This window comes from Carassius gibelio, chromosome B6 (genome assembly GCF_023724105.1).
Source record: "Carassius gibelio isolate Cgi1373 ecotype wild population from Czech Republic chromosome B6, carGib1.2-hapl.c, whole genome shotgun sequence".
Taxonomy (NCBI): domain Eukaryota; kingdom Metazoa; phylum Chordata; class Actinopteri; order Cypriniformes; family Cyprinidae; genus Carassius; species Carassius gibelio.
This window is the reverse complement of record NC_068401.1, coordinates 14,757,100-14,784,567: the sequence shown is the minus strand read 5'-3', so window position 1 is coordinate 14,784,567 and position 27,468 is coordinate 14,757,100. Positions and strand designations below refer to the sequence as shown.

At 37.5% G+C, this 27,468-nt stretch overlaps 1 protein-coding gene across 3 annotated transcripts in view; it reads left to right on the top strand.

The window, feature by feature from the left end:
* lpp (LIM domain containing preferred translocation partner in lipoma) overlaps positions 1–27,468 on the top strand; it is a 172,832-nt gene that overhangs the window by 21,658 nt on the left and 123,706 nt on the right. For all 3 annotated transcript variants that reach the window (XM_052559078.1, XM_052559077.1, XM_052559076.1), the window contains exon 2: positions 4,503–4,549. The gene's annotated coding sequence lies outside the window, so the exon portion shown is untranslated. The remainder of the gene's footprint in view (positions 1–4,502; positions 4,550–27,468) is intronic.

Below are 27,468 nucleotides of genomic sequence, written 5' to 3'. Positions count from 1 at the left end.
CATTATATACACCAGTCCCTTCCTGAAATCAATGGGGGACTACATAGAAAGTCCTGCCCCACGGTATAGCGCTGTGGGGTACAGTTAGTCCCCAATCTCTGCAAAACACAACACACACACACACCCACCTACCAGAACAGACTCTGGAATAGATCTCAGCCAAGCTATTCCTCAGGGTGTTCGCATCTGTGTGGTTATTGTTAAGGCAGAGCTCAAGCAGCCTACTTTGGAGAATATAATACAAAACAAGTGTAACCCCCTGTAGGCAGTAAGCTGGTACTTCTGACAGAGAGTAAATCAGGACTGCTTCGTATTGCGCTTATTATAAGCACAATTTTAATGATTTAGACACATTAAGTGCATCAGCGCTAAACCAATAGGCTAAATAAAAGCACTCGTCTCCCAAAGGCCTGCAACTTCAAAAGGATGTATCGTTAAATGTTTGTATGAATGATTTAAGTCTATGGCAAGATGAGAGACCGGCCAAGTCAGTGGCACATCAATCATTCACAACTTAACATACGCCTGTCCAACTGAGTTTGGCAAGGGAGAATATTCCCTGGAAACAATGAAATGGCCGGAAAGTGGAGCGAAAAGAATGGACAGATGTGGAAAATACACAGAAACGTGTAGGCAAAATTATGGGGAACGCGACTGAGAATTACAGAGGAGATAATGAGAGAAAAACACCGAATGGAAATTTGGAGGAAGTATAGGGAGTCGACGGTGAGTGCAGAAATAATTTAGGGATCCTCATACGAAATTTAAGTCCGCATTTTGGATTGTTTCTCGCCTCACTTTATCACAGATTTGGCTGCTTGCTTGCTTTCCTCATGCTTTGGATTCAGAATGGATTCTTGGTCATCTTCTTACTTAACAGCGTAAAGACAGTGCTAGATGGGTTAATGGCATAAGAATGTCTACCTAATCTAGCCATTTCTTGGTTTATTTATTTGTTCATTATGTTAACCAAATAATTTTATTCTGTTCTAATAAATTAATTTAGAAAATGTTCATGAATGGTTTTAATGTATTTTGGAGAAATTTACAAATTTGGTCATTGACCAAGATGCGTAGCAGATTCCCATCCGCCATGACACTCCCTGTGAGAAATACGGCAAGCGGAGTGTGACAAACACTGATACTCTACATTAATACAGTAATACAATAAGCTTTCAATGACGCAACTCGACATTCCTTCGTTACTATTTGTAAAGTGACGTTTAAGAGGGTTCAGTTGTTAGACTGTCAACTTGAGATTTTAATTTGTAGCAGAATGAAGTTGTTCTGCACAAAAGAGTTTTTTTTTTCATATGTATTTGCATACATTTGCCGTCAAACTGTGCCTGATGCCTACAGCCATATCACACAGCTATATATATCTCATGGTCATGGTAATTCTGTTCTGCACAATATGGAGTTAAAAGGCAAAAAGTGAAGGTGAATTCACCTAAATGTATTTTTCATTAGGCATTGAATTACCTTTCTGGTCCCTCTGTGAACACGCAGTGTGCATCAGCCTGGCCTCTGTCTGCACTTAAGACCATATGAAGGTCTTGATGTTAAATGGACCCTCTGATCCTCAGTTGTTGTGTGGTTTTATTGGGCCATGGACAGTGATGGTGGTCTTATAGGCCCTCATCCACCTCAGCAAAGAGAGCTCAGTGCTAAAAATGAGTTTGGATGCATACAATATCTTATCCTGAGATTCCACAAAAGAGACTCGCTCAACCTAAATTAAATTACTATTATTGAATCATAATTTGAGTCACCAGTTGAGTCAGTGAGTTCATTTGGATCAGTTCTGAAAAGATATATGTGAAAATAAGCATTAGTTGAGCATTTTTGGCCCCTGACATTTCCAGATCCCATTCACTTTCATTATACTGAAAATAAAGAGAGTGGCCAGGATAATTCACGCTTGTGTTTCATGGAGGAAAGAAAGTCATACAGGTTTGGAACGACATGAGGGTGAATAAATAATGACTGTTTTCCCCCCAATACAATGAGTCACATATTTTGCAAAAAGAGGCTTTCATAATGTTCTAAGAAGAAAAATAATTATTTTGCCAATTACATAAGTGAGGACCGTCACACAGAGGTGAATGCAACAGATTTTTCCTCCGTTATGGATTCACGTATGGCCACTGGCCATGCAGAATTTACGAGCCTATTTCATTTATTAGTCTAGTGATTCCAATGGCACAGAAACTTTGCCAGCTTTCAACTAGATTTCTTTGAGCTGTATTTCAATGCTTTTTGGCTGGAGATTCTAAAAATCACATGATGCTTTTCTTCTGTGCTGCTTGAAAAATGGGGGTTTGAGGCAAAAGTGTCATGTGCTGATTTTGTTCTCCTTGGTTTTAATCGCAAAATATTCCATAGTAGCCCAAAAAACATTTTCTTAATGAGACAATGAAACCTTTATTCAGAATCAGGGTTATTATAATTTACTATAACTAAACCATACAATTTCATTACGTGAAAAAAACAAACATTAAATGAAATGAAATTAAATATAAAAACCTTAAACTTCTTTCAGCTAGTTGCCAAAGCAACATTTCTCATTTTAAGTACACATAGACATAATTTAAAATAATTTCCCCAAAATAAATAAAAATTACAAAAAATACTAAATACTCAAAACTTTACATTTAAATAAAGCAATCTATTGAAAATACTGAAAATGTTTTTTTATATTAGTATTTTAGTGATAACTGTTCAGAATACACTGATATTTTGAGAAATAATATGCTTTATTTTAAAAGACAAAGAGTATTTCACTCTTTGTAAAAATAAAGTTTCTCTATAGTGCATTGTACTGTTAGTTCCTGGATGGCCATGAACAGGCTTTTTGTTGTAACCTTATATGTAAATACAAAAGTTAAGAATTGTATGGCTGATGAGTATTTACAATGTTTGCTTATCTGGCAGGATACAACTTATTCACTGATAGGGCTGGCTGACTGAACACAATGAGCTTTTTTTTTTTTTTTTGTCTTAGCAACCTCAATCAGAGCTTTGAAATTAATGCCTGTGGAGACAGTGTAGATAAAAACATGAAGAGAGTCAGTCAGAATTGATACCAATCACATGTAGCGCCGCTGCTCCTACTTCTTTTCCCCGGCGGTCTTCCTCATGTCTTGGCAACGTGGGGAACTGGCAGTGTCAATTTATCAGAGAACAAAAGAGATGCTATGTGGGTAGGGAGTGCGTCTGTAGGCCCTTGGAGGGGAAACAGACCCCCCACCTCCTACCTGCGCATTCAAACAGGATGCCGGATGCATCACGTTCCTCAAACAGACAAGTGGAACCTCATAATTAGCATTTTGGAACTTTTACTTTTGTTTGTTTTTCTTGTCTTCTTTTTTATGTTTTCTGTTTATGTTGTGTATATGCATTCAATATTATTCCAGAGCTCTCTGTCCTAGAAAGTTTCAAGTAAAATTAGGGCTTGGTGGTATGACAGTAGATATTGTGGCTATGATAGAGATTTAGCTAATTTTGTCTATGTTGCCGTGTGTAAATACAGCACAGGATTGCTAAAAGTTTTGACATGTTGAAAATAAGTCTGTATGAGAAGATAAAGCATAGGACGTGCTTGATGTTAAAAATGTTATCAAGTGCAATAAGCCACAAAAATAACTCGTGCTGTCTGGCATTAGCTCGCGCACAGAAATCTGCATGCAATCCTGAATTTAGTTCTCCTTTGTGGCTTATTGTGCTTGAATGGTCAAATACACACAAAATTATGCCAAAATGTCCATTCACATTCATGCAGTGGGTTATGTCTTAAGTGAATGTAAACAACTGAAAAAGTAAAAAAACAACAACAACAGTATATTGTACTTGCTGAGATTCTTTTTTCACAATTTCTTTTTAAAAGTGACATGACATTTAGCTAAGTATTGTGACACATACTTAGAATTCGTGCTCTGCATTTAACCCATCCAAAGTGCACACACACAGCAGTGAACACACACACACACTGTGAACACATACCCGGAGCAGTGGTCAGCCATTTATGCTGCGGCGCCGGGGAGCAGTTGGGGGTTCAATGCCTTGCTCAAGGGCACCTAAGTCGTTTTATTGCCGGCCCGAGATTCGAACCCACAACCCTAGGGTTAGGAGTCAAACTCTCTAACCACTAGGCAGACTTCCCAATTTTTTTTTTTTTAAATCAACTTTTTTATTGTACCATAATTCATTCGAAGGTCTATTTATTTATTTATTTTTATACTACAGGATTGATGCTTATTTCTATGAATAATTGATTGATTAATTAATTTAAAAGTTTAAATATTACATGTGGTTCAAAGATCTAGTTTAAAAATGTTATTTAAAATATTTGAAATGTTATTTATTTATTTTTATACAACAGGACAATTTCATAATCATTAAATCATGATTAATCTAAACAAAATGTATCTATTTAAAATGTCAATTATTGTTCCTTTGGTGACCAAGATGTCCTCAAACATCTTTCTATTTTTGTCGTTCAGGTTTGTGATCATCTGGTGATTGGTTTTTGCTCCTGAAAAAGAATCAGGTAAATATGAAATACTTTTTTTTTGCTCTCCTGTCATTGCTAATTTTCTCAAATTGATTATCTTCATGAAATCTAAAACTGCATTCTAACCAGTGCGGTCATCTAACTGCACCAGTTTGTCAAATGCTGCATGACATGCCTGACAAACAGCCAATAAGAACACATTTGACATTTAATATGTTGTGCAAAACTGGATATCAGACCAATAAGATTTCCTGGTGGGCGGGGATAGCCATTGTTATGACGTAGAATAGAAACCAAGTGTAAGAGTAAGTAATTCTAAAGTGTAGTTTTCATATTGTTTTTCTCTCTGCGGTTTAAAAGTGGTATGAGCTGGGCTTACCACTTCATTTTGTTGTTTTATGTAACTTTTGAATGCTTAACATTCTGTACACTAACTTCCTAGCTGCTTCACCACATTCCTGCCGTAAACGCACACACACACAGAGCGAGAGAGGGGGTAACTTACATAAGCTGGCCTGAGTGTCAGAGAGGCCAGCGGCAGGACACAATACCATTTCTCTGGTGTAAGGCCTAGTTCCCATCTCATTGCCTTTCCTTACGTGAAACAGACTCACTTTTGCTCAATTAGCTCAGAAAGAAGAAAAACAGCAGAACATGATGCATTTAGTTACATAATCACATACTTGTAGGTTGCACCCAATTGCCCCCCTACACTTCTCTCAGAGAAAGCAGTGTCCAACTGGCTGACATGAAGGTTCCTTCAGATGTCGAGAGGCTTAAAATGCTTGAAATTTACTGTACGTATTGAGGAATTTGAAGTGGAAATGTCTTTAATGCCATTGTAACATCAAAATTAACTCTATTTACTTAATGTAATTTTCCCCCTCATTATATAAAGCATTATTCAAACCTTTGTCCTGTCCAACCACCTACTGTAGATATTGTAGGGTTGCACTAGCCATTCAGACACGTGAAGTCCAAACTTGTGGCTTAGTAACTACTAGCTAGTTACTCCACAGCCTTTTTCTTCTGTTTTCTGTAGATAAGATAAGATTTTAAATAATTTTTCACGTTCACTGTTAACATGAATTTCTGGCATCCACTACATTGAGCAACGCACAAAAGATTGTTTAGATCAGGTTTGTGCTGAAGAGATGCTTTCATTTATTTACATAATGCTATTTAATTGCATAACGTGTAAATTATCGCTATCACATATGTCTAAAGGAATGAATTCTGCCATGTAAAAAATTAGCTTATTTATGCAACTCAATCAATCTACTGTTTTATTCCGACCAGTGTTCAGAGGATTCTGTAAATGGTGAGTTTATCGTTTATAGAGTTATGTTTCATTTAAGCCTAATAGTGCAAACCACAAAATTTAGTAGTGTATCACAACTAGACTAAATTTTAAGTTTATTATTTATCAGTCTAAAAATAATGCTATACTAGGTATTTTAACAAATTGGCACTATTCACTTTACTGGAACACTGATTTTTGCTTGTTTTAAAGAAAAAGATGGACGAGAAGAAATAAATTTTTTGCAATAAGCAACATTTTGCCACAAAATATGTCAGTTCGGCTTAATAGAATATTATTACATGTTGTCTTGCATCAAAAACACACATAAAGGCTTCCTCTGTAAGCAGTGCATTAGGTTATGAAACGGTCTTTCAATTAAGTTCATTTTAGATTTGCATGAAGACTCATGTCGTGTCATGTCAGATGTCTATTATGATTCTTTCATTGTATGATAGATGTGTTGAAACATATTATGTTACGAAACATATTCTAGTTATTTCACAGTTGCAGTGAGTTCTCTGAGGGCAGGCGCCTCCATTACACTAAATGAATTTGTTTTTGCGTGTACTGATAGCACTAAACGCTTCTCACCTCTTAATTGATTTTCTCATTCATCTCTGGGGAATGTTGTTCACAGTCATGGATGCTTCTTAAGGATCCACGTTTCAAACAGCCAGCAGTGCGGACAATCAACCCCCCTCTCCACCCGATACTAAGACGTTGCCCTCAGAACTAATAATGGGTTTTAGCGCATGCTTCTCCGATTGATCTGCTAAAACTATAAGTGCAAGCAGAACAAATCCCTGTAATGATTGCCTCAGGAGGGGAGCCAGCGCCTCGCTAAAAGTATGTGTGTGTGTTTGCCGGCACATAGTGCCACTCGTACAAATTATCTCCCCACTGTACACCTCCTCACAAACCTCTTTTCAGATTTATTCAATCAAACTGTGCTCTCTACTCTTGTGTCCTGTGTCGTTGAAAGTCCAATACTCTTGAAATCTGAGGTTAGATTTTTTCTTCAGAAACCTGTTGTTAAACACACTCAGTCAATTATAGCTCTATAAGCTACATAAACCCACGGCAGCGAAAGAGAGATGGACGGGTAAAAGCGCAAATGAGTTGGCGAGCTTTTATTTGCTGATGATGCAGCGTTGAACAGGTGACGCTAAGATACTAACATTTTTACTTGTTTACAATCAACAGGAATGTGATCAACCATAAATAACATTATATATTACTCTGACCTCAAAGTCTGCATGAAAATAAAGTTCGCCCTATCTATATTCTAATGGATAGTTATTGATTTTATTATTAACAATTTATTCATGCGTATGATTTATTCATTCAAACAAAGTTGGCATAAGGCCTGTTCGCATCATAACGAACGTTCTAAATTAAAATGTATTTGATAATGAAAAAATACAAAATATATAATTTTCCGGTTCAGACCTATGTGTGAAAAGGGAAGACGGACTGAATGAAAATGTAAATTCATTCTCTGACAGTAGGTGGCGCTTATAGAAAAGCAGAAATAACCTGGCTGCTCGTGTGTAGAGAGCGCTACACAGCTTTCTGCTTCTGATAACTGTTTGTCAAAAAACTCTACCGGTATTTACATATTTTCAAACAGTCATTCAGAGTTGTGTTTTTGCTAGGGTGTATATCAAATAACACCAAAATACAAGAGTGCGGACTCAAGAGAGCCAGATTAGGATTTCTCTTGTGCTATTTACTGTCATTTAGCAAAAGAATGTTCATAAATGGCACAAAGTCAGTACATTTCAGTGCATCGCAAATCACTTTTTGAGTAGGTACTACACACATTTCACGTGGAATGAACTTCACAGTTATAAAGTTCTGTATAGTATAAATGTAATCCTGTACTTCATCCACCATGTTGGCCTGTTTACACCTGGTCACTTCATGTGTTTCACAGATCGGATTGCTATCTGTTTTTGTTAAAATGATTCAATTTGCACTTGGCCACATACATGTGTCTCTGCAAAATGGATCTAAACCCGATCTTCAATTCCTGCAGTATTTGACAATTGAATGTTTTAGTTCACGTTAAAGAAAGCAATGGACATTCGCTGAACTTTATTCATAATCATCTAATTTCAAGATCAAAGACCACAGTAGCGTTTTGGAGGGCATTTACACCTGTTTTTTTCATGACTGGATAGCTATCCAATTAGAAAAAATGCATGAAGTTACCAGGTGTAAACAGGCCCCCTTGTCATGTGACCTGTGGCACCAGTTGTGTCTCTTCACTGATATTCACAGCCCCGTTCTCATGGGATCTTTACTTTGCAATCTCTTTGTAAGTGATGTTTCATTAAACGCAAATCTTACCGATTGCATAAAATTTTCCGCATCAAAAATATCCAAAACAATAACTGACATAAGTTAATGTGTACAGTTTGTAGTAACTCTTAGCGTGTTAAAATTCATAGCTTTTTTGCATGTTTTTCTCTATAAGTCCCCCCCCCCAAAAAAAATTAATAATAATAATAACGGAGTATGTTTGAAGACTGTTATCAAGCTAGGGTTTTTGGCCTTATTAGTGAGAAGAGGGTCCCAATAGTGAGAAGAGGGTCAGAAATGGTCGTAACGTGTCAAAAAACATACTAACCACCAAGCCACTCTCTAGTTCTCGTTTACTCCAGTTTAGATTTTCTAAAACATTGTTTCTAACTTGAATTTATATCGACTTTCCAATAAAACCCTGTGTCAAGATAGTAGTTTTTCTTCCCCTGCCTGCCTCGATACTGTCGGAAACATGCTCCTCTCAAACAGAACGGAGGCATCAGTTGTACGTGTTCATGTGTGCGTGTGTTTGAGAGCTGACACATGCCCAGTGGTGTTTGTTTTTCAGGGCATGACTTGACCGTTGTTCGGAATTTCATCTCGCCGGCCATCTGAGAGATGAGCTTCAGGGTCCTCTGTCACGTTATGCCTGGACCACAACCCTGAGCTCACAGCCAGATATTTTTCTGTGGGGCTGTAGGTTTCCATGTACACAACACAGTCCAAATACTAATCACTTAAAGTAGTACAACTATCCAAGTAAGATAGTTGTACTACTATCTAACCAACTAAGTAGTAACAATCTTAAAGTAAAGTAAAACTATGTCTTGTTGTATTTAACAGTAAAGCTAGTGTTCAACTACTAGTAGTAGTGGAAGATCGCAAGTATTTAACAGACATTCCACACATAATAAAGAAGAGCTAAAATGCAGTAAGAAAAAAGGTAAATGCTGTCACCATGGCAGTACCCTTTCACCTTTATTACGTATTTACCATTAATGGGTTCATATTGGTAAAGTGTACATATTATTACCCAAATGGTACATGTTAGTACAATTTAAAAGGATACCTCCATGAATAGTGAATAGGATATCTTTGAATAGTTTTTGTTTTTAAACTTGAATGGGTCTTTTAAATGCTACATTTTAGAAAAATAAATAAATAAATAAATTACACTAATTAAAAAAATATATAGTTATATTTAGTAACTAAAAATTACTACTGTAATTTCACATTTAAATAAATAAACAGTATTATTGTGGTGCGTTTTCATGAATGAAGACATACAGTGCAGAGTCTGATGTCAGATGACTTTATAGAATTAGTCTAAAACAAGCTGAAATGACCAGACGTTTTTTACAGAGTGACTCATTCTAACCGGATTAGTGGAGAAATGTTATGTGTTCAGTATTCACCATAGGTCATTAATTTATCAATTCATTTCATAAAACTATTGGCATTTATGGCCATTTCTGGGGTAAATGAACCATGGTGAATTAGGTACTCATGACACAACTCACCCGTTCTGTGAGATGTGAGTGGTCCCCAGACACCTATTCACTGAAGGAACTCTGACTTCACTTGAAAGCAGAACATTCCCATTGCCCCGTTTCTGTAGCGGTCACACATACTGCCAGAGCGTGTGTTTGCATGCAAAAACTAAAGTAATATGTGCACGTGTCTCTCTCTCTCTCTCTCTCTCTCTCTATTTATATATATAATTTATCTTAGGTGCCTTTACTGATGTAATAATAACCTTTGAAAGTATGCCATAATAATTTTTACCATAGCTGTGCTGCAGGAAGAATTAAACAACTTCTCTTCGCGGAATGTTTAGTTTGTACATTAATTGGTAAAATTAGGCATTTTCTTATGCATATTATATGCAATTTTAATATATAACAAATATATAATTATAATAATATAGGGTAGACTTGGTAAAGTTGGTACATGTTTTGCTTTTTCTATTACCATACCAGAACTTGGGACTGAAAAGAAGTGACTTTTCATAAAACATTTCCTTTACTCATCTGCTAAAATATTAGTAATTATCAACATAAGTAGGTCAAATTTTCCATAATTAGCTCATAAACACAAGAAGCTTTTTTTCAAATCAGAATCAGATCAAATGCAAACAATAACCCAATAAACATAATAACAGTAAACATAATAAATTAAACATAATAACTATAGCCTAATAAATTATAAAAACAAAGCAAAGGTCATTCATTCACCTAGGCTACACACTCTGTCACTTACAGTGGTGGAAAAATGTGATTTGGCCTCCATCAGTACATTCTACATGTTTTAATCCAAAAATTCAACATATTGTGCCTTTAAAGAACACATAATTTCTGTATATCTCTTTGTATATGTCTTTGCTGGCTTATTTGAGCATTAAAATGTGTGCTTAACCTGAACTTTTCCTATTGATGCTTTAACCTTTACTCTTCAGTGTATTCCTACATCTTTTGGGGGAGCCCAAAGTATAAAGCTGCTGCTTTCCTAACGTATGAAACAAGCTTCTTATTAACCAACTATTTGTGTAGAAGCAGGATGGTCCTCTCCACAGACTTTTATCAAGTTCTATAATTTGGATCATGACATGGCTCCTGTTTCCCGGGTCTTGTCCGCTTGAAACAGCCGTGGTTACTCTCTGGTTCATCAATGGGCCAGATACGGCAGCGCTTTAACTTTGTGTGTTTGGTATATCGTTCCCATTGCGTCATAGAGAACACGATTATTATATTTTTTCATTTTAATATTTTTTTAATATAATTTTGTATATATATATATATATATAATACTACTATGGTTCCATGGAACATGGTTGTCTTAGAGAAAGTGGAGACCAGCTCAGTGCATAATATAGAAAGTTTGTTGTACAAGAATAAGGTGTATATATACAGTGAGCATTATAGTACAGAGAGTAAGGATGAGAATGTTGTATCAGAGCTGTAGTGCACTGGTCAATTGAGCAAATTTACGCAAAACAGCTTTATTAAAAGTAATGAATAAAATAAATAAACTCCTTACTGACCCCATATTAAAACATTAGTGTTATAATGATCATTATTTTTATATTTGTTGTATAATGACTAAAATTTTATTTTAAAAATGAAAAATTCAGTGTTGAAACTCAGTTCCATGTACATTTATACACTCCTCCTTGGTAATTTGCAGGCAAGTAAATATTTGTGAAAAAAAGTCTCCAACCATTCCTTGAAGCTATTTTAGATTAATGTGATGGCAGGCGAGTGAGCAGTATCAGCTGCAGAACGCAGTTGTGTGTAGTGGCAGCAGGAAGAAGGGAATTATAGCAAGTGTACGCCTGGGGCCAGTGTGTCTGACAGGGTCTGTGTGGGGGGCTCAGTGCAGGGTTCCTTGTTTTGCTCCTAGACTGTTTGTTGCTTCTTTGGATTCCTGGCTCTAAGTTGTTGTTCTCGGGCCAAATTCTCATCGCGCACACAGAGCGAGTCAAAGAATGAGCACTGAGTCCTGCTGCCAGCTGACTTTGAAGAACAACCCAAGCTTTCCATGGCAGCCATCGCCGTTACTGGTTCCCTGGGAGAGACGCTCTGAGGGGAAGCATTCTCCATAAAATGCTAATGTTAGATACTTCACTGAGCTGGAGATTCCCATGCCATTGGTTAATCCATCACCTCCTTTCCTTCAGTTTATAGAGAAGTCATTAGTCTCTTTACACTTTTTTTAAATTCTCTTTAAGCTCTTTGCCCACGTTAGTCAAGAGAATTGTAAGTGGACTTTTCTGATTAATTGCTAGAGCAATTACAAAATAAAGCGAAATAACTTTTTAAAATGCCAGATATTTATTGTTGGATGAACTTACTTTTTGCCAATTTTGAAAATAATTATGGTTCTAACAACCTAGTTATATTGAGTGAAGTGAGTAAATCCAACAACTTTCAACTGTTTTCATTTTCTTTTTCAAGTTCAACTTTGAATGTTTCTTTGATGTTTAATTTGTGTAAAATTCTGCATATAATCATATAATATTTTAGATAATGTTTTACTTTTTGCTGCAAGTTCATTTTATGTCTAAAATGTGGTCATTGGTAATATTTTTATATTTTCCACAAGTTCCTATAATTAATTTTATACATTTATTTTCACAAATGAATAAATAATGATGATGATAATAATAATAATAATAATAGTAATAAAAATCATTATATTTCTGTAAATGCTTATTCCGTAGGAAAATATGTTTGCTTTTACAACTAAAGACTTTATTTATTTAATTAATTAATATATTTTTTAATAAAAAAATCTAAATTTAATGGCTGACCAGAGAAAACTCAAGTTCTTACTCAAAGAAAAAAACAACAACAACTATAGCAGTGAAAACAAGACAGACATAAATTCGCTAAAATGAATAATAAATAAATAAAGAACGACTTAGTTTAATGCCGCACAGTTCCTGCCCTGTTTTACATGGAGAAACACGGTCTTGACAAAAGTGTGATTCATTTGTTGTATCATTTATTACAGTGCAAAGTGGCTGCACATCATTAACTTTGAATCTGAGTTTACTGGTGGGATCAAGCCCACAGTTCATTCTTTCTTTTCATTTCTCCTACTTTCTCTTTCATATCCGGCACCAGTGATGCATTCTCATTGAGTCTGATTATAAAGTTTGCAAGCAAAATCATTCTTTTATTCTTCAAACCTGCCTTCCCAGATGAAGAACTCTATTAGATGAGGGGAGATGAAACGTGGCAGTTAAGAGTCTGATATGCTCAAACGGTCCACATCCTCTCCCATTTGCCATTTTGCATGTGATATTTATCTTGCAGATACTATTAAAATCAGATGAAGCGTTCTTTGACTGATAGACAGAGTGGCTGCATGGCGTCAAAGCAGAGAGATGATTATCACAATCTGATATTGACACCTCATTACGTTCATACTCCTGAACAGAGGATGCAAAAAACTCTTTGTGCGTCAGAGAGTTTGCTGTTGAGTTCTTCTGTGCTCTTAACAGTTCTGCTTGAGGCCAGGCGAGTTCTGTGCCTCTGTTTTGATAAAGTCGTTCAGAAGCGACTGTCATGTCAGTGATGGTCAAATGGTTAAATGGGTTAACCACTGTTTGTATTTTTTATTTATTTTATTATTATTAGAATTTTTTGTTTATGTTTCACAATTGTATATACAGTATAGGGCAATTTAGAGATGAGGCAAGAAATTATAAAAAGAAGAGCTGAGCACTTCCATGAAATATGTGCTTTTACACTTCCAACCAGGCCATGTCTCACAAAGTCTGTTATAAGATTACATTAATAATATCAAAGCTGTTTTTAAAGCAGTGGCGGAGCCAGAGGGGTGCACTAATTTAATTGAATTAATTATTAATTATTAATTTTCTTTGTTTAATCGTACTGAAAGAAGCATTTATTTTAGTAGTGAAATCAAAGATGCGACCCGTCTGGGCTAGTGTTCCGCATCATGCTTTATCGTGTCTATTTCCAGCCACTCGTGTACGCACTCTCACGACACGTAAATTTTTTACGGAGTGGAAAATGTTGCAGAGGATCGAGGATACAGACAACGAGCTGACGGACACGAAACAGCAGGAAACTAAATCTCAGTGTTCAAAATCTTCATTCAAATTTTCTTACGAATTTTAAACGATAAATATAGTTTTGGAGTAGCGTGTTTACATTTTAATAGCGTGACCAGGATCATGCGCTGCTCCCGCTTTGCCTCAAGTTCAAGGAAAGCAGGACTGCATTCTTATTATCATGAAGTAAACACTGAAGGAACATCCGATCCATGTTGAAAGATACACTACAACTTACTGAATAGTGTATCATGTAATCACTCAACAAGTGTTTCAACCGCGTAATGACAGCAACTAGAAGATATTAACAGAAGAAAATCCACCCACTAGTGTCCATAAACTAGTAAGAAAAATGTAATGCAAAAATTACATTTATATATTTACTCATAATTGCTTATTATAATTAATAAAAATTTAAAGATATAACATTATTATAAAAATGGTCTTAATAAACTTGTATACAAAACAATTGTGTAAGGGTTCCCTGTATAGTTTAGTTTAGAAAAATGTAGAAAAAAAAGAAAGTGTACCAGTCAAAAAGATTTTTAATGGCAATTTATTAAAATAACGATAAAAAAGGAAACAGTAATTTTCTTATTTTCTTATAATCGGGTTTGTAGATCAATAAAATCGTTAATGCTTATAAATAATTAAAGGTTTGGTAACACTTTAAAATAATGTCTCATTTGTTAACATTAGTAAATGCATTAACTGACAAGAACTATCAATGAACAATATTATTTTACATTTTTTAAATGCTTTTTTATGTTAATCAATCAAAATGTTCATGTTAATTCACATTTCATTAACTAATGTGAACAGACAAAACTTAGAGTAGTTTTGAACTTAATATTAACTAACATGAATGAATGCTATAGAATTATCGTTCATGTTAATTTATATAGGTAATATTAATAATGGAAACCTTATTGCAAAGCGTTATATCTTTGGTTGTACAACTGGGTAAGATTTCAGCATTAAATACCTCCTACCTGCCACTTAATATAGTTATTAGCATCCTCAGCAGTACCATGGCTTGATCCGTAGTCGATATACAGGACAGATGCTGCTCGAGGGGTCAGATTAATGTGGGAGTCTCATTACAGTCAAATTTGTAGCTGGATAACTGAGTAAAATGAGTACAGACAAGATCGCTGCACTGTATTTAACATAAGCAGTAAATGTCAGCATGAGAGGTTGGGAATATTAGATTTCTGACACATTCCTTACAATGTTTGTGGGATGTGAGTGGAATCAGAGTAGATTTTTTGCATGGATTATACATCTACTAGCGGGTCCCAGTTTGTTATAAGCCATCAGTTAAGTGCCGACAGCCATCGGTCAATTAAGAATTACAGGCCAGAAAAGCAACCAAAGGTTTTGAACTTCCCCAATAATCCTCTTTGGGTGTGACAGAGGTCAGTGTACTGCGGAGCGAGTGATGATGGGGTGAAGGATTAAATATGTTCTCTCCCGTTAAATGTGTCCACAAGTACTCTGCTTTTAACCTGACATCTCAGACGGCTGTCGCCGGGCAGGCTTTGGGCTGCTTTTGTTCTTATCTGTTGATTTGATAGACAGATGAATCACTGATGTCCAAATATGTCAAATGCATGATCACTTGCATTCATCTGGTGATGATGGGCGCTTTCACCATTGCTTAAAACTAGCTCAAGTGTACAAATGGGAATTTGCTTATACAAATAAATTGAAGAAATCTGCTAACCATTTCCAAACTGCAAATAAGATAAACTGTGTCTGTGTTTTCTGTTGCAGTTTGAACGTTTTGTTTATTTATTCATGAAAAATTTATTGCTATTGGTTCCTGCAGTACAACTGGTGGACCATGATACTAACATGCAAAGTCATTGGTTCAGTTGACTCTTTGCAAAGACCCGCCCCCTTCGTTACTGTTGCTATGTCTGACGAGCCATGGCACTCTCACACACAATATTCTCATACAATAAAAAAATTATTTTCGAGCAAGGAGAAAGCTGATGACGTGCCAACAGACAAGACAGAGCAGGTTACTTTTGGTATTAGACAAAATCTCAGCTTTCCAATTTTGGCATTTAAAAAAAACAAACAAACAATAAATACTGTTTGTTGGCACTTTAATTTGTTGTGACATAGCACTGTATTGCCTCGGGTTAAATGTCATGTGAAGTGATAATCTCTTCCTCTTTACTAGTTATAGCATGAAATAAACATGAATACAAATCAGAAGGAATCTTGTTTCGACCATGGAAAGATACCAATACACAGCAGTTTTTTACAGGTTCAAGTGTACTGACGTTAATCTACTTTCGTGCCTGCTTCCTTTTTCAGACAAAAATTACATTTTCTGCATCATAATTGGTCCGATTGCCTGTTAATCAAACTCCCTGTGAAGCGCCAGTTACCAGAAAACACACACACACACACACGCACACACAAGATAAATTGTCTAGTTTTATTTCTGGTAAATATTTTTCAAATAAATACTGCTGCTGTAAAACACTTAATTGCATCCAAAAATAAATATTTTTGTTTATTATATATGTGTGTAGTATGTATATTTATATTTATGTGTCTTTATTTATCTATCTATCTATCTATCTATCTATCTATCTATCTATCTATCTATCTATCTATCTATCTATCTATCTATCTATCTATCTATCTATCTATCTATCTGTCTATCTATCTATCTGTCTATCTATAGATAGATAGATAGATAGATAGATAGATAGATATAATAAATACACACAGTACACAAACATATTATGTAAACAAACTTTTATTTAAGATGCAATTAATCACGATTAATCGTTTGATAGCACTAATTAATACTGTTCTTTCTGTTCATTAAATAACTGATTGAGTTCCTACAAAGATATTAAGTGGAACAACTGTTTTCAGCATTTACAATAAGATTTTTTTTTTTTTTTTTTATGAAGGACCAAATCACAATGTTAGAAAGATTTCTGAAGGATTGAGTGATATTGAAGACTGGCTGCTGAAAATTCAGCTTTACCATCACATAAATTATTACTGTACATTGTAAATAATTGTGATAGTAATAATAAACGTTTATTAAAAAGTGTAACAATAAATACATAAATAAATGATGTAGAGGACAGTTCTGGGTTCCAGCTGTTATTGGTGACTCTGTTGTATGATTTTCTGGTAGACAGCATTTTTCCCCCATAACTATGTGTCATGATGTAGGAACACAGTTTCTTCATTAAATATCTGAGGCTTTGTAAAAGAGGCCTTGAAGGAAGCAGAGGGATCGAGTGGAGCTCTTCACTCTCTCTTGGCCAGCACTGCCAACAAAGTGTCAGGCAAGCAAGCAAAAAAAGCTGCCCATAAATAATTCTTGAATCTTGAAGCCTGGATTCTCCTCTTTTATTTATTTATTTTTTATGCACTTTGACTGCTGCAATTGAAGACATCTTCCTACTTCTAATACCAAGTGCAGATCAAGCTTTAAACAAACAAACAAACAAACAAAAAACAACCTCACATGATTCTCCCAGAAGCCTAGTTGTTTTAAGAGTAGATTCCAAAATGTTAAGGATTTCACGGTCCGGTCTTCTGTATTTAGGTATGAAGATGTCATACAAGGTGACCTTCTAGTTAACATAGGAAGCACCTACTTTAAACAAGCTCTTTTCCAGCTTGAAATTGTCTTTTGCTTTTTCACGGAATTCAGCACATTCTTTTATTTATCACTTTTTGTTGAAAGGTTTAGGCTGAATAAAATCTCTCGTACTCTTGGAGACTTCACAGAACATTAAACATTCCTCATTTTCTTGATCTACATTATGTAGGTATAAAGCATGTCTATGCATTCAGATGGCAAGGTTTGATTCACAAAAAATCCACAGCCCTCCTCAGTCTAGAGAGAGTCTTATTACTGTTGACATGAATGTTCTGGGCCGGTTCAATGGACAGGGAGTTTAAGGTTTGTGTAATAAGATTTAATTGAAATAATAATGGGCTGTTTGCCATACAGCCCTCTACTGATTCAGGAGAGGTCTGGATCCATTACAAAAGTCTATTTAAGCTGAGAAGAACCGTACGTCACATTTCAACTCGCGTAATTAAATCATTCAGTTGAAATGTCACTAAATTTTCGAAAACCATGAAAAACAAACAAGAAACATTAAAAGACTTTCACAGAATAAATGTCAGATTTTTAACGCTCTCTGAGCTGAAAATATCAAAAACAAAGAGCATTTATAGACATGTTTTTCACATTTGATTTAGTAAATTGACCCATTTCAGAGACCCGTCATGATCTATTTGTACATGCCACGTCACCACTCATCCAAGCTGTCCGATATGATTTGTTTTATCTTACAGTACATTAGCAGGCCTACTGATTTTAATGGTTGTGTGTGAAGCCATGACAACTGTCGGAGTCAATGGCGAGTTCTCCTACTTTCTTTCCAATTCTCCGTAGTGGGATCCAACTGTCATTAACTAACCATGTATGCAACAAGGAACCAAGATTGAGTCTTGTGGCTTTCTAACTCCGTGGCCTGGAGTATATTTTAGCAATATATTTCATTTGGGTTTCTGCATGCAATGTGAATGCTGTTGATTTCGGTCATAAACACAATTACCAAACTGATTTATGACATGACAGACTATTGAAATATATATTTTTTCAATTGTAGGTTTTTTTAAATCAGGGCCGTGCTGACAAGCAGTAGTTAAATTAATTTAGTGTTCGAGCCTCATGATTGTTTGTGTGTTCAGGGTCACCGTGCAATTACTCTTTATAATATATATGTTTGTGTATTTCTGCTGAGCATATTTGTTTAAACTATTTACCCTAAACTATCTGGCTGGACACAAGTATCCTCTCTTTTCACATGACCCTTCATACATATTTCTACCCACTCAGATGCATACTTCCTCTTCTCACATCTCAGCATGGAGAAAGACTTAACTGAGTCATCTGAGAGCACACCAAGCCATAGCAAGCTCTTCGCTCTCTCCGTAGTAATAGCAGACTTCTGCTGTGATCCTGCAGTGAGAAGAAACACACAAATGATTTTCCCGGCCTGGGCTTTAACCTTTAATGTTTTAATCATTCCAGAAATGAGTGAAGTTGATTTAAAGATCAAGGCTGGAGCTCCGCACTCCCTCTAGTCAGAACAGGTTGCTATCTAAATCATATTTCTTCAAGATTAGCGTGCCAATCATTTAGAATGTCTAAACTAAACATGCAGATTTGGTTTTGAAGGAGCTACGGTACTGTACATGTGGATGTAGAAATGAAAAGGGAAATCTTATCATGTCAATCATATTTGAAACATCTGTTATTTCTTAATCTCACCAAACCTTTGAGGATGTAATTTACTCGGCAGGATTTTCCACTTTGGAAGCAACAAAGTTCTTATGGGTATGTTTTGCAGGTGTTTCTTTTGAAGGTTTATTTGGTTTGTTCATCACATTTCTTAAAGTTATTATTATTATTTTTTTAAACTGGAGATGACATCTTTTCTTATGGCCACATAATATTCTCCCTCTCTCTCTCTCTCTAATTTTCTGTGAATATATTTCTAGTACATACCTGAATTTTTACCACATGACTTGAAAAGCTCTATTTGAAAACTATTTTAAAATATATTTGAAAGCCTCTGTTTAAAAAAAAAAAAAAAACTCTTAAGATCTTTTTAGTGCAAACCATAGTTTTAGGCCATAAAAATTTAGATGTGCATACTTGGGTATACATGTTACAAGAAAATGTTTAATTTGAAAATAAAGAAACTATTATTGTATTGTATATGTCATTTTACAGTTGTACTAAAAAAAATGTCATTTTCAAACATTAAGCATCAAACACTGCATACGTTTCATTTTTATATATTATTGCACAGTCATACTTTCTGTCAAATATTTGGACTGGAAATTGAATGACACTCTATCTGAGAAACCTAGAGCAGTACACTTGAAAATCTGACCAATTCATTCGTTTATATTTAATTGCATTTATTTGCAGGTTAAACGTTTGGCTTTTAACATTCCAATAATACTAAATAGTCTCTTAATTTCTCTTTTCAAATAATTTCTAATCTCAGTTTCTGCAAAGATGTGATCATATGCTGTATAATAAGTATAAAATAAATGTTTCTTTACTATTCTGCTTTAAAACAAAAAGCTGTTCATTTTAATATAAAAATTTTTAATATTTAATATTAATACAACTTGTATAATGCCGTTTTCTGTATAATTGTTAGAATTATATTTGAATACTCCCATAACGGTCAAGCGATGTCACTTATCCTCCAATGACCTATCAGAGCTTGTTTATATCTTTCAAATGATCGTTCCCTCATTTGTTTGTGTTTGTTTACGGGTCGAAGATCGCCTTGGGGTCTATTGAGGTGAACGGCGCTGACATGTGTCAATCTTTAACAGTCACTTTAAAGGTGGTAGGCATGAATCCCTAAGATATTCTGTCACACCATTGGCTGTCTCCGAAATCAAAACCAACTTATTATGCAAGCTGTCCAAATCCATTTGATTCCTTCCTTTGCTAATATGGAGCTGTCACTCTCTATCAAACGCTGATATTTATATTTACCGTTTTACACTGTGAAACTCTGCGTCCCTGTCACAGGGGAGCTGAATTGGAGAGTCCCAAAAAACCATGAATCCATAAAGGCACTTGAGAAACATTCTGACAAGCTGTGAAGACTTGAATTTTTTATGGGTTTGATAAACATGTTTTGTTATCAGGGGAATTGAATGCATATTTTTTTTAAGCAGACATGGAAGAGAGTCGATACTTCAGGCCTGTTTGGAGGTCTCAACCTTTAAAAATCAACATGGGGTAACGTATCTCTTGATGTCCTTGCACGAAACGATCAAATGCCAACATGGCTTAAAAGTGCTCAGCGGGCAGTATGCTAAACATGGTGAGGGTCTGCCTTCATCTAGATTTGCCTGGCGAACGGACGTGTTTCCGTGTCGGCCGCAGATGGAGGGGGAATTGAGATCTCCTCCATATTAGTGATGCATTGTTTTAATCCCATTTGTAATGCCTATCAAACGGCATGAGCTTTCTCTAACACTAGGCTAATTTGGAAAACAAATCAGTGGTGGCCTTGTCATTTGATTAGTGCTGGTTTTGTTAGGCTTCCTTATTAGCCTAATTAGTTCTTTGTAAGTATGAGATATCTGCCCAGGGGATGTGACCAGTAGAGAGACTGACCTCCAACTCGACTGACCCTGCACCAGCTAAATGATTCCTAGCAGATGTAGATGCCAACCACTGACCTTTAGTGTCTGTGTGTGTATATATATATATATATATATATATATATATATATTATAAATTAACAATCAAGTGTCCAGTTATAGCTAAATAAGTGTATCATCGTTCTAGTGTGAGGATATGACCACTTCTCTAAATGTAGACAGCCAGTCCCTCCCCCCGTGTCAGATAATATAAAGAGACAGTTTGAGATTGTTATCTGCAATAAAAGCTGAATTGCCGGGTGAACAGATCTAATAGGCAAATGCACTGTAGACTGAGGTTTCCAGTACATGAAAATCAGCTGGGATAACAGTGACTATAATTGATGGATAACCGTTGTTCTTCATTAATAGCAAAAGCCTGTGCAACAGGTCCAGTCTCACTGTTTTATCTTGTTCCTAAACCGTTTCCTGTCACAGTTCCATTGACGATGTTGGGAGATTAGAGGGCCAGACAATAAAGCTGTTGGATATTTTATAAATTGGGGCTTTAGATAAGGAATAATTTAGCATAATTGGCTTCTGTGTGTTTGGCTTTTGATAGTATTGTATCTGCGGTATCAACAGTGACAAAACTATACTGATGACAAGAACGATCCCAGTTGACTAAACTTTTAGGCTCCAATGAGAAAGTTCTTCTGTGTTGTTAGTCAGTTGGGTTTTCTCACTTTTGTCTCTGTGGGATTAACTGGAGGGATAAAGGTCAGGTAAACTTGATGAAATATTAATAACTCTCTCTGCAACCAGTGTTGGCTTCTGCCAGCGTTCAGGAAAATCACTAAAACATGCAGCTGGTGAGATGCTGCTAATGCTGCTAAATATATATATATATATATTTTATTGTTGTTCCAAACTTCCTTAATGGAAATTTAAGTAATTGTATTTAAAGGGACTTTTTTGTTAGGGAATTAAAACATCATATGTAGAGAAATTAACATAACTCGAAAAATATGTGTACACATAAGGCAAGGCAAGTTAATTTATATAGCACGTTTCGTATACAAATGTAATTCAAAGTGCTTTACATAAAAGAAAGTAAAATAATCATGAAGAAAAATAATAAAAAAAATAAAAACAAGCAATTTTAAAACGTTTAAGTGTGAACACTGTCAAAAGTGTGAACACTGTCAAAAATAAATGTGTTTTTAAGATTTTTTAACTGTTTTTACAGTTTTTTTAATATTGTCCAGACAGCAAGAAAAAATAAGTTTATTGGCCCTCAACTAAGCTGAGAGTTGAATTAACTAGTATAACTGTTGTTTCAACTCAGAAACACATGTTGAAACAACTGCATTACACACACACACAAAAAAAAAATTATATATATATATATATATTGTGACGAGTCAGCTGCCTCCTCCCTGATTGTCACCGGCACCCCGTCCTAAATCGCCGCCCTTCACCAGGCTCCCGACTGGAGTGGGTGTGAGAGGAGGGGCGCTGGACGAGTCAGGGCTGGCGGCGTGTGATGGGGCACACCTGAAGGAAGTGGAGCCTCATTACCGCCGCTGGTTAAAAGCCCAACGCGCCTCTCCTCAGGAGACCGGTCTCTTCCCCGTGCATGCACACTGGTGTCCTCGTGGGTCCAGGAAGGGTGCGTTGAGGGACTCCCGCGCCACCAAGACGTGAGCTGCCGGACCCGCGATCCGGATGGGAACCGCACCCGTATACACGGCCGACGGGCCAGGATGCCGGGCCGTCCATCCCCTACCAGCGCCGCGGCCAACGAGAGAGACGCGGCCGCTAGGAGAAGCCGCCGCCCCTCGCGCCCCGGACCAAGGAGGGGAGCGCGTGCGGCCGCCGGACTCCGCCCCTTGCCTGGACCCTTCCTTGATGAACACTGCCCGACCTACACAAATCCCGCAGCACGACGAGGACACCAGATTCCCTGTTATTTTGGACACTTTCCCCCTTTGGCCACTTTTATTCCCTGTTATTTTATGATTTCTGTTAATAAAAGCCTCTCCGAGGCCTGACGCCACGCCCACTGTGTCTGTCTTGTGCTCCTCCCGTGACACTGGTGGAGAATGCGGGCAAGGCGGAGCCTAGACAGCGCAGTTGGGAAACATCTGGTGACGTCACTCCCTCTCGCTTGCAAACGTTCATGAGAACCCGGACTGGGACGGAGGAAAACTGGGGACAGCCTCCCAGCCACAAAAAGGGTAAGTGACTTCTGTTATTGTCATTTTACCCTGTGGTTGGTTGAGGCTGTCACTAAAACCCGGTTTCTCTGTCCCTGTTCCGGTGCGCTGCGAGAGGGAGGACCGCCCGGAGAGGAATCCCCGCCCACTCCGACCGTTTGGAGCCTGGTTGAGGATGGTAGCACTCCCGTGTGGGCGGCGCCCTGATGACGGGGATGTCGCTTGGGAGGGGGAATGTGACGAGTCAGCTGCCTCCTCCCTGATTGTCACCGGCACCCCGTCCTAAATCGCCGCCCTTCACCAGGCTCCCGACTGGAGTGGGTGTGAGAGGAGGGGCGCTGGACGAGTCAGGGCTGGCGGCGTGTGATGGGGCACACCTGAAGGAAGTGGAGCCTCATTACCGCCGCTGGTTAAAAGCCCAACGCGCCTCTCCTCAGGAGACCGGTCTCTTCCCCGTGCATGCACACTGGTGTCCTCGTGGGTCCAGGAAGGGTGCGTTGAGGGACTCCCGCGCCACCAAGACGTGAGCTGCCGGACCCGCGATCCGGATGGGAACCGCACCCGTATACACGGCCGACGGGCCAGGATGCCGGGCCGTCCATCCCCTACCAGCGCCGCGGCCAACGAGAGAGACGCGGCCGCTAGGAGAAGCCGCCGCCCCTCGCGCCCCGGACCAAGGAGGGGAGCGCGTGCGGCCGCCGGACTCCGCCCCTTGCCTGGACCCTTCCTTGATGAACACTGCCCGACCTACACAAATCCCGCAGCACGACGAGGACACCAGATTCCCTGTTATTTTGGACACTTTCCCCCTTTGGCCACTTTTATTCCCTGTTATTTTATGATTTCTGTTAATAAAAGCCTCTCCGAGGCCTGACGCCACGCCCACTGTGTCTGTCTTGTGCTCCTCCCGTGACAATATATATATATATATATATATATATATATATATATATATATATATATATATATATATATATATATATATATATATATAATTATTATTTTTTTTTTTTACAGTGAAGCAGCAGATATGCAATACACTTCATCCAGGCCAGTAGGTTTCAGTATTAAATTCAAAACCACTGGTAGTTTTCAGACAGTTAAACATGAACAAAATCTGACAGTGCAGCTATGTGTTTGTTTTAATTGTTTGGCAAATGTAAACGGCAGTTGAATATGTAAAAAAAAAATCTTCTTTAGCTCCGGCTGAGATGACAGTGTGGATCAAGAGAAAGCTGGACTTTCATTCATGCTCTGACTGTGCAGACTGGTTTAAACTTCCAATATTAAACTTTCAGCACTTGGAAGTGCTCCAAATCGGCCGTTTGCTTTTATTAAAATGTCAACATGTGGCACAGTGTCAGCCTAGTGGTACTCTCAAATATTTACCCCACATGCTCACGAAACGTTTTCAGATCCGTAATGCCCACTTGAACTCTTAACAAGGCCATGTTTCCAAACAGAGCAGTGTAGGGATGAGGCAATCCCTCGTCTGTGTAATGTTGCATTAGCCCGCTCAACCGTTCAACCAGCTGTGGAAAGCAGAGAGCTAAGTGGGCTCGGCCGGGGTCCTGAGCACAGATGGGGACCTTTAATTTTTAAAGCTGTTATTCGTGTTGCTGAGCTCTCAGTGTATTGTCACGTGCATATGAGTTCTAATTCAGCCCTGCGTCTCGCTCCTACCTTCCCTGCAGTATTCACTCTATCCACAGCAAGAAGAAACATCAGTGGCTCTTCTCTGACCTCGGATGGCTTCTGCTGTGAGAGCATTTGTGGTTTGATATGATGAGAATTGGTCAGATTCAAATTCCTGATGTGTAAGTGGATTAGTGTCTTATGAACCACTACTGTTTTTATGTAGTACATTTAGTCTGTCTGTCCTCCATTCATCCCAATCAAACACGCCGTATTTCCATCAATCCATCACTTTTAAATAACTTATCCATCCCAAACCAACATCTCAACACATCCATCCATCCATTCCATCCCTCATTCATCCTCCACCTCATTCAAACACTCAATCCATCCATCCCATGTTTGATTTTGATTTCAAATAATTCATCTATCCAAGTCCAAATCATCCCTCCACCTGTGCATTCATTTGTTCATCCTGTTGTAACATCTCATCTATCCTCCTTTCATTCAAATTCTCCATCCATCCATTCATCCATCCATCCCATTTACACCTCATCCACACTCTCCATCCATTCCATTTACACCTTATTTATCCTCCTCCTCATTCAAACTCTCCATCCATCCCATGGCGGATTGAGGTGTTGATTTTCAAACTACAGTACTCATCCATCCAAGTCCACCTCATCTCTCCACCCACTATTCCACTTGTTCATCTCATTCAAACATCTCATCTTTCCTCCATTCACTCAGATTCTTCATCCGTCCATCCATCCATCCCATTTGCACCTCATTCATCCTCCACCTCATTCAAACAACCCAATCCCATGGTGGATTAAGTTTTTTTTTTTTTTTTTTTTTAAATGCTCATCTATCCAAGTCCAACTCATCCCTCCACCTGTTCATCCATTTGTTCATCCCATTCTAACACCTCATCTATCCTCCATTCATTCAAGTTTTCCAACCATCCATCAATCCCATTTACACCTCATCCATCCCAATTACACCTCATTTATCCTCCACCTTATTTATCCTCCACCTTATTCAAACTCTCCATCCATCCCATGGCGGATTGAGGTGTTGATTTTCAAACTACAGTACTCATCCATCCAAGTCCACCTCATCTCTCCACCCACTATTCCACTTGTTCATCTCATTCAAACATCTCATCTTTCCTCCATTCACTCAGATTCTTCATCCGTCCATCCATCCATCCCATTTGCACCTCATTCATCCTCCACCTCATTCAAACAACCCAATCCCATGGTGGATTAAGTTTTTTTTTTTTTTTTTTTTAAATGCTCATCTATCCAAGTCCAACTCATCCCTCCACCTGTTCATCCATTTGTTCATCCCATTCTAACACCTCATCTATCCTCCATTCATTCAAGTTTTCCAACCATCCATCAATCCCATTTACACCTCATCCATCCCAATTACACCTCATTTATCCTCCACCTTATTTATCCTCCACCTTATTCAAACTCTCCATCCATTCCATGGTGGATTGAGGTGTTGGATTTCAAATTACTCATCCATCCAAATCCACCTCATCCCTCCTCCCAATAATCTGCATGTTCATTCCATTCAAACACCTCATCTATCCTCCATTCACTCAAATTCTTCATCCGTTCATCCATCCATTCCATTTATACCCCATTCATCCTCCACCTCATTCAAACACTCCAATCCCATGGCGGATTTAGGTGTTGGATTTCAAAATGCTCATCTATCCAAGTCCAACTCATCCCTCCACCCGTTCATCAATTTGTTCATCCCATTCTAACACCTCATCTATACTCCATTCATTCAAGTTTTCCATCCATCTCATTTACACCTCATCCACACTCTCCATCTATCTATCCTTCCATTCATACGTATATACATACATAGTCTTCATCCAACTTTTAGTTTGTTTGTTTTGTTACAAAAATTGTAAGATGGATGCTTAAATTTAACAAAACATTTACCAATGGAATAAGAAAAAATATGTATTTAAAGAAGTATTGTTTTAACAAGTCTCTAAAATAATTTGAACTAAACAACTTTGCTAAAAATAAAGATGAATATAAAAATTGATTAACAGCTTTATTTAGTATTTTTTTGCAGTATAAGTGTCTGTGTAAGAGTCCTCATTCCATCATCTGCCCTTTTGAGACACAGGAAGTGTGTGTATATGACTTTGTTGTCATGTCAAGAGTGCAATGTGGTATCTTGTTTATTCTCCAGTGTCTGCGGTGTTGTTTACGTGTCACTTGAACCTTCAGATCAGGGCCAGCTCTCAGTGTCTGTTGCAACACATGACCTGCCATGTCATTGCTTGACAACACAGCAAAGCCTGACAAATTGTCATAGACCATTAAGATGGCTTCAATGGAAATAGCAGCGCCAGGAGATGGAGAAGATAAAATGAGATTCGTGTTCTACCTGAAATGTCATCCTGTGTGTCCTTCATGTTCTGATCTCCCTTAGAAAAACCCTTTCACATCACACTGTTTTCAGATTCCTTTAACATTCATGTGCTTACACACTTGCTCAAAGGCCTGCTGAGTATTTGTAAGTGTCACTGTGAAGTCTGGCAGTAGGAAGGTGGCAGTAACTCAAGCTCATGTCTACAAACACATGGACTTAGCTGCTTGATTAGTCAGCGAGTAGATGCTTTATTTTCAGTCTCCCTTAGGATAACTGACCACTTCAACTGTAAATTTATCTTTTACTTAGGACCTGACAAAAA